At 48.3% G+C, this 19,380-nt stretch overlaps 1 pseudogene; it reads left to right on the forward strand.

Annotated features, from left to right (window-relative positions):
* LOC119399459 (fatty acid synthase-like) overlaps nucleotides 1-19,380 on the forward strand; it is a 178,245-nt pseudogene that overhangs the window by 18,489 nt on the left and 140,376 nt on the right.

Below are 19,380 nucleotides of genomic sequence, written 5' to 3' on the forward strand. Positions count from 1 at the left end.
CATATCACAACAAAATGATCAAGAAATGTTCCAAAGTCAGCGAATGAAGTCTCTGATAATGTCCGTCGTTAATATTTCGTCCGACCAGCACAAAACAGCAGAGCACACGTCTGGTCTTTAAGAAGATGTATTCGCTCGTGTGTACATAACAGTCGCGTGTGTACATAACATTACGGTCGCGTGCGGTTCGAGTTGAGAGACGGAAAGTGAAGACCAAATAAACATTAGGGCGCAAGCTAGGATAAATATCCTGTTGTCGGTGCGAGATAGTAAGCTAAGCAAAATTGGACACATTAACAACTGGTTGTGTCGTTGACTTTTTCAGAAACGGTAACTTGTTCAGTAATAAAGTTTTGATGACGTCAGCTGATGCGATAAACGTTGCGGTGGGAAAGCGAGACTTTCAAGAGTCTTTGGACATGCCTTATAGATATCGACAGCGAATTTCGAATAGCCTATAAAACAGCAGCTGAAGGAAATAAAAAAAAAACGCTGCTAAGTGCGAACACCAGATGCGACGAATTTCAAATAAAAGATCTCGGGGCAATTGCCCTGAATGGAACTAAAGCACAGCCCGACGAAGAACCAACTCTTTGCTAAAGGATCGCATCGAACAGCCCTGGCCACGAATGCGGCTCCCCGGTCGCCTGCCGTCAGAGCGCCTAGCGGCATTGTGTACCAAAGTAGCCATGTCCAGCAAGCGAAACGCGCCGCGCTCATCACAGCTCCCCATTCTGGACCCCCTAGTCGGAAGCCTGTACTTTTATGGTGCTAGGCTTTTGTGTGTCTTATGTCACAATAACACATATGCAATCAAAGGGGGTTGCTAGGAATGGCGGCATGGGCAGCGTATCGATGCAATACTTCATAACAGGTACGCTACCCGGGTACATGTCCATTAGAGATACCTAGGCGATAAAATTTTATTCATAAGCAGTGGCGTACCAACTCGTTCGCGAGTGGGGGGGGGGGGGGCTGGTGTATCTCTTTCTCTCTCTCTCTCTCTCTGCATATATATTTATATATATAAAGAGCGAAAGAGAGGGAACTTCATTTTCGCTGAATTTGGCGTGATTTATTATAATCACAGGGATAATATGGTGATTTGCTTTTCAAAACTGTTTGTTTTCAATCGAGGAAGAATCTGCACAAACAGATTATGCAGGTTGGGTCATCCTATACTGCGACAACACAGCAGTGCTTAATAACATTTTGGAAATATTACAGTGAAGTTTAAGAAGCACAGCCACAATTAATCTGTACTTCGTCTGAGCATTCCATCTGCAAATTCACAGTCTCAGCTTGGCGTTCTAAATACGATGATTATGAAGAATCTGCTATGACTGTAGTACCTTAAATTCTCACTTATTAAACAAAACATGTGGCTGACAAAGCAAGGTACTTCGCAGAAGTCTTCAGGATAATCCGAGTGCCAATTTCTTTACTTTTAGAGCCCTCTAATATAAAGTGTTTCTAAAGAAGAAGACCAAGTTCAGTCGATTAATATTTATGGAAACCACATTGAGCTGGTTGAGCATTGTTAAAACAATATAAATGACTGCGAATATATATACTATGTGTCGTTCCTTGCCCTCCTATTTTCCCAGCTTGTATGGGGGGTGGATGGGAAAGCCGTGAAGTGGCCCCTTTACTCCTCCCTTCCGGCTCCTCCAAGTAGGTAGCCTACGCAAGCTGTGTAAGCTCAAACTTTCTTTGAAAATGTGTGGGTGATTATAACGTTAAACCCCGGCTGGTCGAAATTTTCCGAACCCTCCACTACGGGGTCTCTCATATTCATATCGCAATTTTGGGACGTTGAACCCCAGATATTATTAGTATTATTATAACGTTAAACTACCCCGCGTTGTCTCCTTCCGTAAAGGTCGTTAGCTGTTATTGATTGGTCGAAAGTTTCTGGGTCACGCTAAGAGCACCTGCTCGTAACACAACGCAACCAATGACGCGCAAGTGATCCACCGCGTAATTATATTTTCGCTTGACTGCGTAAAGAAAAATAATAATAAACTATTTTCAATGCGGTGTAATATTGGTCATTGGTTCTTTGCTATTCGTCAAAAATTTTCGGTGTGCCATGAAATCGCCTCCTTATTAGGCGACGTCACGAGTATGCGAAAACTCGCGGCGTTAAAAGGAAGTCTGCACAATAGGCAGCGCATTACTGTGCTGAACACTGGCTATGTTTTTTTTTGATAGCCACACAGTGTCTCTTTCTGAAAGTAATTCAAGAAGGCTGCCCGGCAATCACATCGGTAGCGGCTACTCATAGCAGCGGACGAGATTGATTCATATGTGTATAATAGATACCTTCAGTTGTAGTACAACGATCTTGAGCTGCTCATGCACGTATACAACTTTCTGTGAACTCATCGTGGCTGACAGAGAGGTAGAGAGAGAAGTAAACGTTATTAGGAACAGACGTCATCCTTTGCAGGTAGGCAGCCTTCTTAGTCCAGAAAACCATGGACGCTGATCATCTCCCTGGTGAGGTGTATCAAGGTACGGGGCAAACTTGAAAGCTGCGCTTCTAAATGTGCTCGACTCCACAGCCTTGTCAAAAGCCGCCGCCACCGCTGCAGGATGCCATATGATAAGCAAGGTGAAGCAGGCTAATCGGAGACTCAAGTGGGAATCTTTCTTAGCTCTCCTGGCTAGGCACAACTAAAATACTCGAAACTTCTGCACACTCATCAACTCGCAGCAGCTTGGATATGGAGCAGTGGCGATGCTAATCGGCTTCAAAGAAACTAAATTTGCCGAAAAAAGAGAGCGATTCGTCGGGCTAGAAAACGTTCACTGGTTCCCGCTTATATTTGCGTCGCCGATTACTGTAATTTCAGGCCAGGCAGAACAAAATAAAATCATGTCAGATTGCTGTAATGTTATAGAGCCCCAGCTGAGTGATAGCTTCCTCTGCAATGCTCGAACGCAAAACGCGAAAGCGTGGAATAGACAGCCCGCACCGCAGAGAGCCTACAGTGCGTGGTCATGACACACGGAGGACAGTCGTCACAGCTGAATTGCCGGACATACTTAATAGCATATTTACGTTATTGCTTGCAGACGACAATGACCACTGTCGAAAGTGGGGTGGGGGCTCCGCCGCCCTAAAATTTCTCAGTGGGGAGGCTAGCGCCCCCCCTTGCCCCCCCCCACCACCGGTTGGTACGCCTACGTCCATCACTCACTACATTCGTGCTGGCGTTCCTGATGGTTTGCGCGCAACGAAGTATTCGCTCGCACTCTGCCTTGGGAAGGCAACGTGTAGGTTCACAGCAGGTCGGACGGAGTCTTCTCAAACAACGGTCTTGAGCAAATATTCGCGACTCTATAACCCGCAGGCAAACGGAGCTTTAGTTGAAGGATTCAACCGTGTTCGTTCTCACGCACACATGTGCTCAACACCAAAACTTGTGCTCTCCAATGCAGGTGGTGGCTACGTTCGCAGTGAAGCTGTCGGCGCATTCTTCCTTCAGAAATTCTCTGACGCTCGGCGTGTATACGCCAGGGTGGTCAACGCCAGCACGAATTCAGATGGCTACAAAGAACTGGGTGAGTCAGCGAGGCCATATCTCCACTGCCGCTGCGTCGAATGTGCGCACTAAAGCTTCTTCGAAAGGCATGCTCGTACATGATGCGGAATCTCGCGTGCTACAGTTACAAGGTAACCATCAGCGTTACACTTGAGACGTGATCATTCTGCATGAATTGTTTATTTGAAGTTTCGCAGTCCATGCGAAACAATAGCGTCTTACACCACATTTTCCCCAATGCGTGCAAAGTGTTCAGACACATTCCTCAGTTGAATAGCTATACTTAGCTACATATTTCTTCCCAAAGACGTACAAAATCGAGCTTTCAGCCGCTGCACACAAATGTTATTTCATGCGCGTCATAACTTTCCCTCCTGCTTAGTGGTTCAGGAATCTCATTAGAAGCCCAATCACGTGCTCACAACGGGTGGTACCTTGGTTACCAATATGACCTTCATCTTCGCTGGTTCCTGCTATACCAGTGCGATACCTATTTATAGGCTAGCGTCGACAGCATGTGTCTCATTACATACTGTGGGATAATAAATTCACAATACTACTGGTAGTACCGGATGAACAGCACCTGTACACACGATATGGTAATGCGACGAACAGCGACAGAGAAGAGGAAAATAGAAAGTGTGAGATGGCGAGAAGGTGTTCCCGACAGGAGCAGTGTCTCCACGTCGCTTTTCTTAGAGGCAGCTATCGAACGCACTCGATCAGTATAAGAAGTAACCTGAAAATTTTCATGATTATTTGAAGGGCGCTTGCCAAATTCTTGAATCGTGATGTTTATGACTGGTTGGCGGCGGTAATAAGGAGATAACGTCCAATATGGAGTTGTTCTATTGACAGAACATTGTTAAAGAAGCAATATATCTGCTATTGCAAAAGGAACAGAATGCTTCAATGAGTGCTGTTCGAATTTCCACATGGCTCTTTTAAAGTTGATAATAAGATTCCTGGCATAACTGTTAACCTCGTGAGATAAATTAATTTGTACCGAGGATCGGCAACCAAAGATATCCCTATTGATATAAAGCGATCATTGTAGCTACGCGATTCGAGCCGTTGGCCCACGACTTTCTGTGGCGATGGTTTTACCATATGAGCTAACCAGAGATGCCACAGATTGCAGTGGACATAATCGAACACTCGAAGCACTGTCACAAAGAAGCACTTGATAGGGCGCGCGCGCCACCGCTTTGAGACGATAGAGTTAAATCACGACGCCAACACTTCCATCAACAAGCGTTCGCCATGGAAAAAAGTATCAAAACAGGCCGCGAGCGCGCCTCCTTACACACTCAAAACGGCCGCTGGCAACCAGCAGTCTCGGATCAAACGCCCGACGAGTCTTAAAGAAAACATGATGCTGACGCCACCGCGAGTGGAGCCGGCGAGAAGAATATCGCCCATTCCCTAGCTTTGGCTGTGCTGCAAGCCAAAGAAGACACCCGAAGCTCCTGGAACCTGGGACCGAGGAAATAATAAGCGTGCAGCGGTGGGGAGCCGGCTAGGAGTTGGTTCGGGGATGGCGAAGTGAACAAGTTATGTTGAGTGTACTTCGTTCGGCCAAAGAATCCGGGGTTTATGTAGTGCGGTCAGTAGATCATCGATCTGGAGGAATCGGGTGATGACGCCGTGTGAGCAGTGAAAGTTGCCTGAGTGTTTCCTGGAAGAGAAGCATTCAAGATACGTTCCCAGAATTGTGCACTGGATACGTTTAGTGAATATTCAAGACTTTAAGTGTTCTTTGATAGTTTGCAATGGATGATACTGCATCTGTAGCGCGCGATCTGTTTGTTTTGTTCCCGTTGTTCTAAACACCGCCTAGCTTATATTTAATTAATACCAATCGAGTGTGCATGATTGTGTGGTGATTTTACTGCATTAACTGACAATATATTTTGTTTCTGTTATCAACTCTTGGCTGTGACTCGGTATTTGGACCACAACCGGCGTTCGCTAGCTCACTAAAAGGACCTACTCTGCGTTTTGGGGGGCCGATACGTCAGCGCTTGGAATCTGCCAGGCGATTCCCGCCCCAATAACGGGACGAGTGACAAGCACATAGACACCAATTTGACAAGTTTTCTGAGCACTCTAAAAAGAATGTGTCAACGTAGTGGCTAAATATTGGCCCAACTCACTAGTCATCCAGCTGGAATGTGACAGGGCCCTGTTTACGTATGCATATGTGGCACGTACACGCCACTCGGCCTTGTTTCTCTCAGGTGTGCCGTTTCCTTCGTCCTTCGGGCATGAGAAGCTTCTCCGTGACGTATACGCTGAGGTCAACATGGACCCAACGAAAGTGGTTTATGTCGAGGCGCATGGCACAGGCACCAAGGTTGGCGGCCCCCAGGAGTTGGAGGCAATCAGCAACGTTCTGTGCACACCAGAGCGCGAAAAACCACTGTTGATCGGATCAGTCAAAAGCAATATGGGCCACGCCGAGAGCGCCTCCGGTAAGTTGATTGTGGCTACTCCAGCATCTTTGCATAGCCCACTAGCGCAACGCCCGGACCGCTCTTGTCATATGTGAGGGCACACCTTAGTGTAATGATTGCTTAGCGCGACGTTAATCCGCAATTCATTACGATTACTGCGGCGAGCGGGGATGTGTCACCCTAATATGTATTTGCCAGCACTAGGAGTTAGCACTCAATAAAGCTGATATCGGGTTGTTTCATGCCAACTGATGTCGACTAGAGCATCCCGACTTACGCAATATGGCTGTTTGCTGACACCAGCCAAAGTTGCCTCAACTGCAAATCTCTACTAACGGCGCCATATATTGACAGATAACGTCTGGTGTTGACTAAACCATACCAAGTGTAGGAAACCTACATCTTATGGACGCTGCACTCTTAACGTGAGGGTATTTCAAAGGGTGCGTGCTTCACATATTACAACTTTTATCCTTTTAAGTAGTGACAACATTTCTGTGCAGAGTAAATAAAAGAACAGTACGACCATTTGCATTTGCGTCCCTGTTTTTTTCATGTAAGATAATTAGTGCCAGAAAAAACAGGCATGAATAAAACAAAATAACTATTCTTCGCGGGGTTCGAATTAAACCCTGCTCCCCCCCTCCCCGATTGAAAGCCGAGTCTCTTAGGCACTATGCTACACATCTTTTTATTGCGATAGCACTTATATGGACAGTCTCGGCTGCTTGTTGTCCGTCCCCGTCGCCTCGGCCGTCATGCACTGTATATATTGTTACAATCGTAGTTTGGGTATGTGCACCTGTGTGTAGTGGGTCTGGGCATGAGAGAGGTGAAGAGGAAGAAGACGTGCCTGGCGATAGCGACAACCTCGGTGCGAACTCAAGGCCGCTGAGGCTACCGCTGCGTCGCATCTCAATAAACCCCGTTCGTACGCGTAACAGAGTGGTGGAGGTGCGGGGTACACGACGTCGACGTACCACGGAGCCACAACCGCTTGAACTTCGCCGGAGCCGCCGCCTTGCCGGTCTCTCACCGACGACTTTCACCATGCTCCGGAACGAGGCACAAGACTCAGTGTCAGCTGCAACTGCGCATAGGTCAACACCGGATGCAGCGATTCGTCACTTCATGGAACCGCGCCCGTTCGCTGGAAGAGGAGGAGAAGATGTGGACGAGTGGCTCAAGCATTATGACAGGGTGAGCCGATACAACCACTGGAACTCCATCTCCAAGCTCGAGTATGTAGCGTTGTTTCTGACGGAAACCGCTCTGGTATGGTACGAGAATCACGAGGAGTCTTTAACAACGTGGGAGCTCTTTGTAGAAGAAATGAAACAATGCTTCGGTGACTTTGATTCCAAGAAGAAAGGCGCTGAGAGGACGCTTGCGCAGAGAGCTCAGACTCCTGGGGAGACTTGCACCACATACATAGAGGAAGTCCTCAAGCTGTGCAAGATTATAAACCCGCGGATGTCGGAAGAAGACAAGGTCGGACATCTTCTCAAAGGTATCGCAGAAGATGTTTACAACTTCCTAATAGGTAGAGAAGATCTTACCTCTGTCTCGAATGTTCTGCGCCACTGCCGTACCTTTGAGACGCTGAAGACACGTCGCATTGCGCCGAAATTTGGGCGACTGGCAAATGTCACAACTGTCGCCAGCGTCGATGTAAGTCCGCCCGCCGACCTTGCTTCAACTATTCGCCAAATCGTGCGTGAAGAACTGCGGCGACACGACATCACCTACTCTCCGCACTACTCGACGCCAGTAGCACCATGTGCTCCTTTGCCACCGTCAGTGTGCGTTGCGGACCCCACTGAACCAGGAAGAATGTGGCCGCATCCAGACACATTCGCATTTGAACAGCAACATGCGCAACGCTTTCGTCCCGGCCGCGGCACACAGCGACAGACAGCTACAGTCCAGGCTGCTGAGCCTCCGCATCCGGTGAGACGACCCTTCACGGCGGAGCGTTCTCAACAGCATTTCTTTGCACGACCTCTGCCCGTGTGCTACAGCTGCGGCGTCGAGGGCCACATTGCGAGGTACTGCCATCGCCGCCAGCCGCCGAGGTACGACCGCTCGACGACATCTGACCGACCTCGTGCATCAAGTGCCTACATGTTCACAGGAAGCTCGGCCAACCAAAGACCAGGGATGTTGCGAAACCCCTCTCCGGCCTCCGATCGCAGCTTAACACCACCGCCTGCTCCTCGTGTAAGTCGTTCGCCGTCTCCTCGGCGCCGATACCCGTCGCCCCCTCCGGAAAACTAGTCGACGCGGCCGTTGGAGGTGAGGTCGCTAGACATTCTACGATTTCGACAGAAATACCTCCGTCAGTTTGTATGTTCAAGAGTAAGGTGTGTGTGTGGATAGACAACGTTTCAACTATGGCCTTAGTGGACACAGGAGCAACCATTTCCGTTATGAGTTTCGCGTTCAAGCGCCTCCTTGGTCGAAAAGTGATGTTCTGCTGGGACCGTACCGATACGTTTCGCGGAGTGAGTGGCGACCTCCTACTTGCTTGCTTATGCACTTGCTTATGCACTTGCTTATGGACCATCAACTGTTCCGATGAACCCACGACACTGCCGAGGGGTCTGAAGCTTGCGGCGATTCGCGAACAGCAAGTATTTTCTCTTGCCAACCTTGCAGAGAGCCGCGATTCCGCGGATGAGTCCGATTCTGATACTGCGCACGCCATAGACTCCTCAATTATGGCTATGGTCAACAAAGAGCTCAGCACTAACCAGCGCCGTGAACTGGCGAGTATTCTCACGAAACACTCCGGAGTTTTCGACTTTGCCCAGAAGGAGGATCCACCATCATTTCCTCCTTCTCGCATACAGCACCGCATTGATACGGGATGTAATCGCCCTATCCGTCAGACGCCATACCGTGTGTCACCTTCGGAGCGCAAGGTTATACATGAACAAGTTCAAGACATGCTAAAGAAGAATGTTATCCAGCCGTCGTGCAGTCCGTGGGCAGCCCCAGTAATCCTGGTTAAGAAGGAAGACGGCTCATGGCGATTTTGCGTTGATTACCGTCGCCTCAACGCTATCACCAAAAAGGATGTATATCCTCTTCCACGGATCGATGACGCTATAGATTGCCTTTCATCGGCTTCTTACTTTTCATCTGTCGATTTGCGGTCAGGCTATTGGCAGATACCAATGCACAAGGAAGATAAGGAAAAAACGGCATTTGTAACACCGGACGGACTTTTCGAATTTAATGTAATGCCGTTCGGACTGTGTAATGCGCCAGCCACGTTCGAGCGCTTCATGGACAACATCTTGCGCGGTTTGAAATGGGAAATCTGCATGTGTTATTTAGACGATGTAGTGATCTTTGGGCGCACGTTCCGTGAGCACAACACACATCTCGACCTTGTACTCGATTGTCTAAGCAAAGCACGTTTGGTGTTAAACTCAAAGAAATGCCATTTTGGAGAGCGCCAAACACTCGTTCTAGGCCACTTGGTAGACAAAGAAGGCATCCGACCTGATCCAGCGAAGACGGCTGCAGTGGAAGCCTTCAACCAGCCACGCTCAGTCAAAGAACTACGGAGTTTTCTGGGACTATGTTCGTACTTCCGTCGCTTTATTCCTGCATTCGCTAACATCGTGCACCCTCTGACGTGCCTGCTTCAAAAAGGCGCACGGTTCGAATGGACCCCGGAATGTGCGTCCGCTTTTTGTGAACTCAAGTTCCGATTGACGTCCCATCCGATTCTCCGACACTTCGACCCTATGGCTCCCACAGAAGTGCACTCGGACGCTAGCGGCGTTGGTGTCGGTGCTGTTTTGGTTCAACGCGTCGATACCAAAGAACATGTCGTGGCGTATGCGAGTCGCTCCCTAAGCAAGTCTGAGCGTAACTACACCGTTACGGAACAGGAGTGTCTTGCTGTGGTCTTCGCAGTGCAACGCTTCCGGTCATACCTATACGGACGCCCCTTCACCGTCGTGACCGACCATCATTCTCTGTGCTGGCTGGTAAATCTGCGCGATCCATCCGGTCGACTTGCACGTTGGACACTTCGTCTACAGGAGTACGACTTCACGGTTTCATATAAAAGTGGTCGCCGGCACGCTGACGCAGACTGCCTTTCGCGGCTGCCGCTTCCCACGACGGTCTGTGACGCGGACAACTTCGACGGGTACATCGCATCGTTGGAGCCAGGCTTTCCTGACAAGAACACATTTAGGACTGAGCAGCACAAGGACAGTACTTTACAGCAACTTCTTGCTAACGGACGAAAATCATCGGCCACTCGTTTCTGCATACGCGACGGGCTACTATACAAGAAGAACTATTCTGCTACCGGTTCGCGATATCTTCTGGTAGTCCCGAAGAGTCTCCGCGTTTACATTTTGAGAGCCATGCATGATGATCCAACATCCGGTCATTTAGGAGCAACGAGGACTCTCTACCGCCTTCAAGAAAGGTATTACTGGCCCAAGATGCATCAGACCACGCAACAATACGTGTCTAGCTGCAACGAATGTCAACGTCGCAAGCGTCCTACAAGTACTCCTCCTGGTCGACTACACCCTTTGCCGCCACCAAGAACTCCATTTGAGCAAGTTGGAATTGACCTTCTTGGTCCCTTTCCGCGCTCCTCCAACGGAAATCGTTGGATCGTCGTGTGCACCGATCATCTGACACGATACTGCGAGACGACCGCTACACCATCGGCTACTGCGCGTGACGTGTGCCTCTTCATGCTACACTTTGTCATTCTCCGGCACGGCCCTCCCAAAGTCGTTATTAGTGATCGTGGACGCCAGTTCACGGCAGACGTGGTCGAAGAGATGCTTCGTCTATGTGCTTCAAGTTTTCGGCACTCTACGCCCTATCACCCTCAAACGAACGGTCTTACTGAACGCACAAACAGAACTCTCACGAACATGCTGTCCATGTACGTCGCATCAGATCACAAAAACTGGGACGATGTTCTGCCTTTCATTACATATGCATTCAACACCGCACAGCACGAAACTACCGGCTACAGTCCCTTCTTTCTTCTTTATGCTAGACCGCCACGCTACACACTCGACACGATTTTGCCATTTTTAGACCACGATGATCTCTGCATTTCCAAGACTATGTGCCGTGCGGAAGAGGCCCGACGTCTCGCTCATTTGCGCACTCTTGCTTTGCAAGAACGCTCGAAGTTACGGTTCGACCGCCGACGCCGACACGTGACATATGAACCCGGTGACTTTGTGTGGCTTTGGACACCAGTGAGAAAACGTGGATTATGTGAAAAACTGCTGGCACACTACGTTGGACCCTATGTTGTTCTCGACCGCATAAGCGAAGTGACTTACCGCGTTGCTCGCCTCCACGCCAATGGCCGACGTGCTGCAAAGACTGAACTCACGCATATTGCCCGTTTAAAGCCGTTCATTCCTAGAGAGACTGTTTGACTCGCCCGGTGGGCTTCGTCTGCGCGCGGAGAGATGTTACAATCGTAGTTTGGGTATGTGCACCTGTGTGTAGTGGGTCTGGGCATGAGAGAGGTGAAGAGGAAGAAGACGTGCCTGGCGATAGCGACAACCTCGGTGCGAACTCAAGGCCGCTGAGGCTACCGCTGCGTCGCATCTCAATAAACCCCGTTCGTACGCGTAACAATATATATATATATATATATATATATATATATATATATATAATTCCCAAAGAAAAATTCAGAAAAATGCTTCCGAAGTGCGGAATCGACCCAGGGACCTCTCGTTCGGCAGCGCGTGGCGCCTGCCACTACGCCACGAAAGGCAGATCGTCCACGTAGCTAACGGCGAGTGTTATATACACACCCTTGACCGCTGCCCGGAATCAGAGACGGCAGGCGCTTATAAGCGTTTCTTCATTACCAACGAGATGGCGCGAGTAGCGCGCTGAGCGCTTGGCTTTAAAGGTCGCCGCCCCACTCCTGCGAACGCCGATGCTGTTTGCCCTACAGGGCGTCGTCGCCTTCGCGCGCTTATCTCAAGGAAAGAAGGGGGGCAAGCGCGAGGTGGAGCGGGGGCTTGTATGTCTCGTGCTTTCCCCGCGATGTCCGCGCTGAAGTCACACAGCGTACGGAGGTAACTTCGCTCGCTGCAGCGGCCACGTTTGTGAAAGGAGCGCGTTGTTCAAACAGAAATAAGTAACAACTGCGACGTTTAGTTCGCGCTCGTCCTGTGTATACCTGTTCGTTCGTTTCGTGCTTTATGTTTCAGCAGTGCGCTTCAAGTATCGAGCTGCGACGCATGATAGCTCGCGCTCGTCCTGTGTGCGCTCTTTTCGTGCGTCCTTTGGGCTCGAGCGACGCGCTGGCAGTTTCGAGCTGCTTTCCGTTCTTCGAGTTGCATTCCAATTTGTTGCTATCGCATTCATTGCGTCGCCGTTGCGGTGAAACTGTGACTTTATTTCTTCTTTGTTATTGGGTTCTGATTTCACGCAACAGACAGACATGGACAAAATTGACAGGAAACACAACAACGCCCATAAAAAATGATGGTATGGTTTAAGAAAAGCCAGCCATTCTTCACTGGCGTTTCTAAGTATTTAAAATCGCCTCAGCGAAACCAGGTAGTCTAGGCAGACTTGCGTAACGGTGGTTCGTCCTGAATTTTATATGTTTCTCTTACCGTTCGTAATAGTGTAATGGCCACAATTCTTTTCTGTTTTGTTTTAGATTTGGTGTGGAAATCGCAGGCGGAGCCATTGCACGGAGAAAAATACGACTTGTTTTTCTTATATGTTCTCAGCGCTGCTTGCCTTCATTGTATATCAGCATTTTTAACTAGTGTACTGGCACTTGTACTGGCAGAAACGAATTAAAAGACCCTTTGACACTGTTACATGACCGCAAAAACGTTATTCCTCGCCCACTCCCCTCCTGCTCTTTGCTACTCGCATACTGAAACTCGACTTTGTCACTGATGTGATAACCCTGCTTTCCATCGAATTTACTCCAGACCCCCATGACCTTGAAGATTTTCAGCACAATGTGGAAGGGAACGCCGTCAAAGGATTTCTAAAATCTGAGCCAGTCGTGCTAGCGGAGCCCTGGACTGAGGTCTCGACCATAACCGATTTAATTCACTTATTTGTCTGAACGAAGTTTCTTCGCCTTCTTCCAGTGGCACACATTCATAAGTAGTGCCCTTTTCAGCCGTCCAGTCGGCGTTCTTTGCTGGATGGGAGTGCCTAGGAGGCAGCTGCTAAATCTCGGAGCGTTTTTGCTACCTGTAGGGGCCGAAACCTAAGCACCGATACCTTGTTCTGCCCACGAAAGAAAAACTAAGCTTTGTAATTTCCACACCGCACAATGTATAATACTGCCAACCTTCTCAATAATTAAACATGCCTGTAATACAGAGGCAGTTTTATTTATATTTTGGGACAAGGGGGCGAAGGACCATTAACAAACTTCTGGGGGCGAGTATTACATGGGTGTGGCCATTACACGAGTATCTAGGGCATATTTGTTGCACACCCTATTGGAAAACAGAGTGGCACTGTCGCAGTGCTATGAATGATGATTTGACCAGTCTGGCGCTCGGTACTGGCACGCTGCACGACGCACGCTGGACGCTGGCGCACTGCACACTCGGACACCCGCTATGGTCCCAAATTGGGTTTTTAAATTGTTTTTCAGCAAAAGCTATTTTCGGATCACAACGGCAGTGGGGTAGTTGTCCGTCCATAACCACTTTCGCGCGAAATAAGAAAAAAATGAAATAAAAAAAATTCTAGAAACGATGCCGCTCTTACAGACTATCAGCCAAGCTTAGCATCTCTAACAGCGTTTAAGGTTCTGTGCCCTCAACCTCGCTTTTCAAGGTGAAGAGACGGCGTCAACCTCGGCGACAGATACCACCTGTGGTGGCTGTTATTCTTTGCTTCCACCCATCACCTACCTAGCTTTTGGTAAGCAGCCACTCTGTGCAGTCAGTCATGACTCTGGTGACTGATGGTGTTGGAAGCCACTGTATATTACAGCGAAAGCTGTCATGAGATCATACAGGGTGAAAGCGCATAAGACGAAGACAGAAAATAGGCTCGACACACACGAGCGTGTGTGTCAAGCGTCTTCTCTGTCATCATCGTATGTGTTTTCACCCTATAATAATAATATCAATAATAATAAAAATATCTGGGCTTTAACGCCCCAAAACCACGATTTGATTATGAGAGACGCCATAGTGAAGGGCTCCGGAAATTTGGACCACCTGGGGTTCTTTAACGTGCACCTAAATCTAAGTACACGGGCCTCAAACATTTTCTCCTCCATCGAAAATGCAGCCGCCACAGCCGGGACAGTGTTTTCACTCTGTATCCTGCCAAACCCACAAGCCCAAACAGCTACCCTAGTGTTATGAGATCACAACTAGAGCGGATTTTGGCGCCTAATTTATACGCCGCCGCCACCGCTGGTGTGCGGAACCGCTATCGCGAGAAATAAGAAAAAATGAAACGGGAAAACATTCTAGGAACGGATGGCATTTCAACCCGGGCCTCAGCTTGGCAGTCGAGTGTTCTACCACCGAGCTACGCTGCTGCTTGTACCTGCGTCTTAAAAAAATACGCTATATACAGGTGTCATGTCGGTCAAGGAATCGTGTTAACATATGTAATATAGAGTGGTATGAGAGGAAAATTACAACCGGGCGTCGCAAAATGCAAATTGCGCGATGAGTGAGTCGTTGAATGCTTCCAACCCATTATAAAAAACTAATCTTTAATTATTTATCGTCATCAGCCACAGCTCAAACAAAGTGCACATAATGACTTACAGATGTGTAGCGGGTACCTCGCTTATCCGCAGAATGACGAATAATGGCATATCGGGCGCTGTCCTACTTCATGAAAGTTGCGGTGCTTTACTGCGTTATGGGTACCTTGCATGTGTACTTGTATCAGTTGCCCCAAGACAGTCTACAATGGGCTCTGGAAAGGCCACTCTTCCAGCTTTCGCTGTGACTGTGCTGCGTGTTCTGCGCAGGCCTCGATTGTTTAAAAACTGTGATCATGCCCAGATCATAAATAGGGCTGAAACACGAGCACTGCGACAAGAAAAAACGAAGACAAAAAAAAAAAACAACGAACGAGCGAGCCATCGTCTAACTCCCCACCACCACACATCGTATATACCGAGTCTGACACGCTACCGCAACAACACACTTGGACGACAAGAGTGAACATCTTTTTTTGTTATATATATAGCCAGTGTTTTCCTGTTCTCATTTAGAAACGCACATTTCAGTCTCTTCGTGCCAGTGACAACCTAGTAGAGGATAGTTAATTTGTTTGTTATGTGCTGCCCAGGATCACAACGTCTATCTGGCACGTTTTGCCGCAAACATATTAGGTTAAACACAGATGTGTTGCGGCAATCGCACAGACTCGCTAAGCGGTTAGTCATACCTACGTAGAAATCATAGTGCAACTGAACTGCACACTAAACGCTTTAGGTTTCGTCACCCGTTTGGGTGTATTTTCTTTATTACTTGTTTACGTTCCGCATGCTGTACAGCCGCAGTAGGTCACTCTAGCCGAACCTACCATTGGGCTTAGAGCTCTTTTCAGGGCGGCACGATCATTGTGAAGATTGTGGATGTTGACTTACAAAGAATCTAATAACCGTTCAAATGTAGTTTCGGTCATACCTCACTCAAGCGAGGTAATATTTACATGTTCGACAACACAAATCAGAAGATAAAAACGCCGAGATCGCCCTGTCAAAAAAAGCACGTTTCCGGTGTCTTCTAGTGACTTTCAGCTCACTGGACAGCACTGGAAACCCTGTACAGTATATCCCAGTGTATTGCAGCGCGCTGGGAGGCACTGGGACACACTGCACAGCGTGACCAGCGTAGCGCAGTGCGGCACAGTGTGGCCCAATGTCTTCCAACGCGCTGGCAGGCTCTTTGTACACTGCACAGTGCCTACCCACGCACCCGGAACACTGGCGGCACACCGAAAAAAAAATAACTGGGCTGGCTGTGTGGACTTGTAAAATTTGATGTTGGATGACCAGATGTCGAGCGTAACATCGAATATTTTCAAAGCATCATTCCATTCTGTGTCCAAAACTTATCTAGCTTAGTTCTACCTCGGCGACGGACTTACGTATACGCTAACACAATTGTCTGTAGAGCGCGCGCGGGCTTTCTTTGAAGTGTGTCATTGACATAATACAGCAAAGTGGCGAAACACGGGACAAATGCGAAGAGGAGGGAACATGTACAAGCGCCCTTGTACTTGTTATCATGGTCGCCGAGATTGTGCGCTTGTACTTTTTCCCTCGTATTCGTCTTTGTCCCGTATTGCGCCACTTTCCTGTGTTATATCTTTGCACCAACTAACCCTGCTACAAGTTTTATCAGTGTGTCATTGAGTCGTGAATTTAGTTCACGTAACTGAATCGAAAGAACTTATCATCGGCAACACAATACATGGCATTAGTATTAGTCTGATAATCACCATCAACCTACTCTAGCAGTCATATGGCCTCGTGCCGCTTAAACCAGTATGTCACCGGCAGCACTTTGCCGCTGTGAAAGAATGTTTGTTAAAAAAGCTGAATCGGAGTTTTTAGCTTCTGATTTGTGTAGTCGAATAAGAAAATATGACCTAAGTCAGTTATGATCGAAAAACATTCTAACGGTTATTATATTCTTCGTAGTTGAATATCCACATCTTCACAACGATCGTGGCGCACTTAATACAGCCATAAGCCTAATGGTCTCCTCGGCTAGAGTGAACTACTGCGGCTGTAGTACATGGAAAAATAAACATGAACGACAGAAATTATGTTCAATCGGGTGACGAAAGCTGAAGTGTTCAGTGTGTTGTTGGGTGTTCGAAGTGTTTTTACATAGATAGGACTAACCGCTTAGCGAGACAGTGCGAATGCCGCACTCAGCTGTTACATTATTATGGTTTGTGGCAAAACGTGCCAGATGGGCGTTCTTATCTTGGGCAACACATCACAAACAACTTTGTTCTGTAAGGTTGTAGTGAGCGCGGACTTGAATCTGCTTTTCTTAACGAGAAAATGAAACGACGGACCACCGGAATTACTTATAACATGAAGAAAAAAGCGGACTACTACTTTCATTTGTGGTGTAGCGGACTCAGAATGAGAGGTACGTCGAGGGGATGGTTCGAGTCCCGGTCGCTCGTTCTTTTTTTGTTTTTCTTGCGGCTTTTTTTTTATTTTGTCGCACTGGTCCTGATTTAGCCACAGTTACGATCTTGTCATTAACAAAATTGTCAAGAACTATTTAAAAGCTCGATTTCAGCCCGTAACGGCTGTCCAGCATGCTTCGTGCAGTGTGACAGCATCCCAGTACCCAGCGCCACACTGGTCATATAATCGTGTGTGGCACTGGGACAGCGCCACTGGGTTGTCAAATAGAGTGAGCGTTACAGCGGCTTACTGCTGCCGGTTGACGCGCGGTTTTCAGCGGTACGAGCCCATATAGAAGGACTCACTGCTAGAGTTGGTTCACGCTGAATATGAGACTAATAATAATGGCATATGGCGTTGCGAATTATAAGTTCTTTCGATGCAGTTCTATAACCTGCATTCACGAATCTGGTTTACACACTTCAGAGAAAGCGCACACGCCCGACTCGAAGATGATTGCTTTAGCGTATACGTACGCCCGTCGCTTAACTAAAACTAAAGCTAGATATGTGTAGGACGCACAATAGAATAATAGTTTGAAAACATTCGATAAGTTTTCATTTCGACTTCTCGCGATCCAATACCAAATTTATACGAATTACACACAGGGCGCCCAGTTTTTTTCCAATGTGCCGCCAGTGTACCCAGTGCGCGGGCGGACACTGTACAGCGTGGTCAGTGCCTACCAGTACGCTGCAAGACACTGGGCCACACTGTACAGTATTTCCAGCGTCCTTAAGTGCACTGGGCGGCAATGGCCGCAGCCCCCAGCGCGCGGCAGTACACTGGGACTCACTGTACAGCGTTTAAAGTGCCAACCAATGCGCTGAAAGGCACTGGGAGTCACTGGAAACGCTGTTTCTTTTCGATAGGGATCCCTTAGAGAACTCCCAGAGAAGATTCTGTGTCAATTTTCTTTCTGCCTGAAGTTACTTATGACAAGTGAAACCACGTTAAGTACGGTAGCTGCGGTGTTAACAGCTATTTAGGTAAAGTGCGCCTCAGCTGTACAGTACAACTGCCGTAAGTTAACAGTGCTTCTACTTGTACACGTACAGTTGAGTACGTCAGCAATCGCTACTACCTCATTTTTCTAGTTGTGCATAAAGTTGGATGGCGGTAACAACTGTCAAAAATTACTTAACAATTGCTTTCTTTCATTATATTGGATTAACACTTATCTACTCACTCAATGCATATGCATTGCAATGCAATGCAATGCAATGCATATGCATATGCAAGGCTGTGTAACTTTACTACCACTACTATGAATATTTTTTGTAATATACATACGTTGTGGGGTTGCACACGCAACCCATTGTCTTCAACGCGGCGTGGGGGGGGGGGTGATTCTTAAAAGGAAGAAGGAAATGAAAATGGAAATTTCGCGCTACGTTTGCACGCGCAGTGGCGAGGGGTGTTGCATGGGAGAGGGCATTGTGCCGCTCCGGCAGCCATTCGCGCCCTGCCCCCTGGCAGAAGTCAAGATGCCCCGTTTTCCCTCCTTGCCCTTTTCTGAAGAGACTCCTCTCCAGACCCCAAGGAATGCGCGCCGCTTTCTTGGGGACCGCCTCGTCTTTCGACTCGAGCAGCGGTGACGACCGCAGCTCGATCGAGTCGTGAGCCACCCAGCCGCCATCAGCCCCTGCGCAACGCCCGGTCTATTGTGAGACGACTTACCGCCTCAGGGCCGGACTGCGAAGCCACGAGAGGTGAGTCGAGCCTTATCGCTCTAAATCTCGTGTGCTTCCCATTTTGTTGTTGTTTTCACGTCGTCGTGCGGAACTTCTCCGCCGCTTCGTTGTTATTTCTATTTTTCTTTCGTCGGTGGCGCTTTTGGCACGACAAACTGTGTCAGGCTAGAACTTGTCTCTGTTACCACTGGCCTGAAATCCGCCGTGGTCGCGACTCAACGCGAACCATGGGTTAGGGGTCCAGCTCTGACTGTTAGGGCTGCTGCGTAGCGCCTAGTAGCGAGCAACTACACTCCTCTAGTGCGCGGTGTGATCCAAAGACGGGACAGTTTTGCACGCGCGGATCTATTTGTTACAAAGTAACCCCTATAACGTACACATCAGTGCAAGTGACCATCCGCTATGTTGCTACTTGTATGAATGAGCGAAATACAGTCTGCGTCATATGATACATTGTTACCTCTCCTCACTATTTCTGCGCGCCA

Source organism: Rhipicephalus sanguineus, chromosome 7 (assembly GCF_013339695.2).
Source record: "Rhipicephalus sanguineus isolate Rsan-2018 chromosome 7, BIME_Rsan_1.4, whole genome shotgun sequence".
In the NCBI taxonomy this organism is placed as follows: Eukaryota; Metazoa; Arthropoda; class Arachnida; order Ixodida; family Ixodidae; genus Rhipicephalus; species Rhipicephalus sanguineus.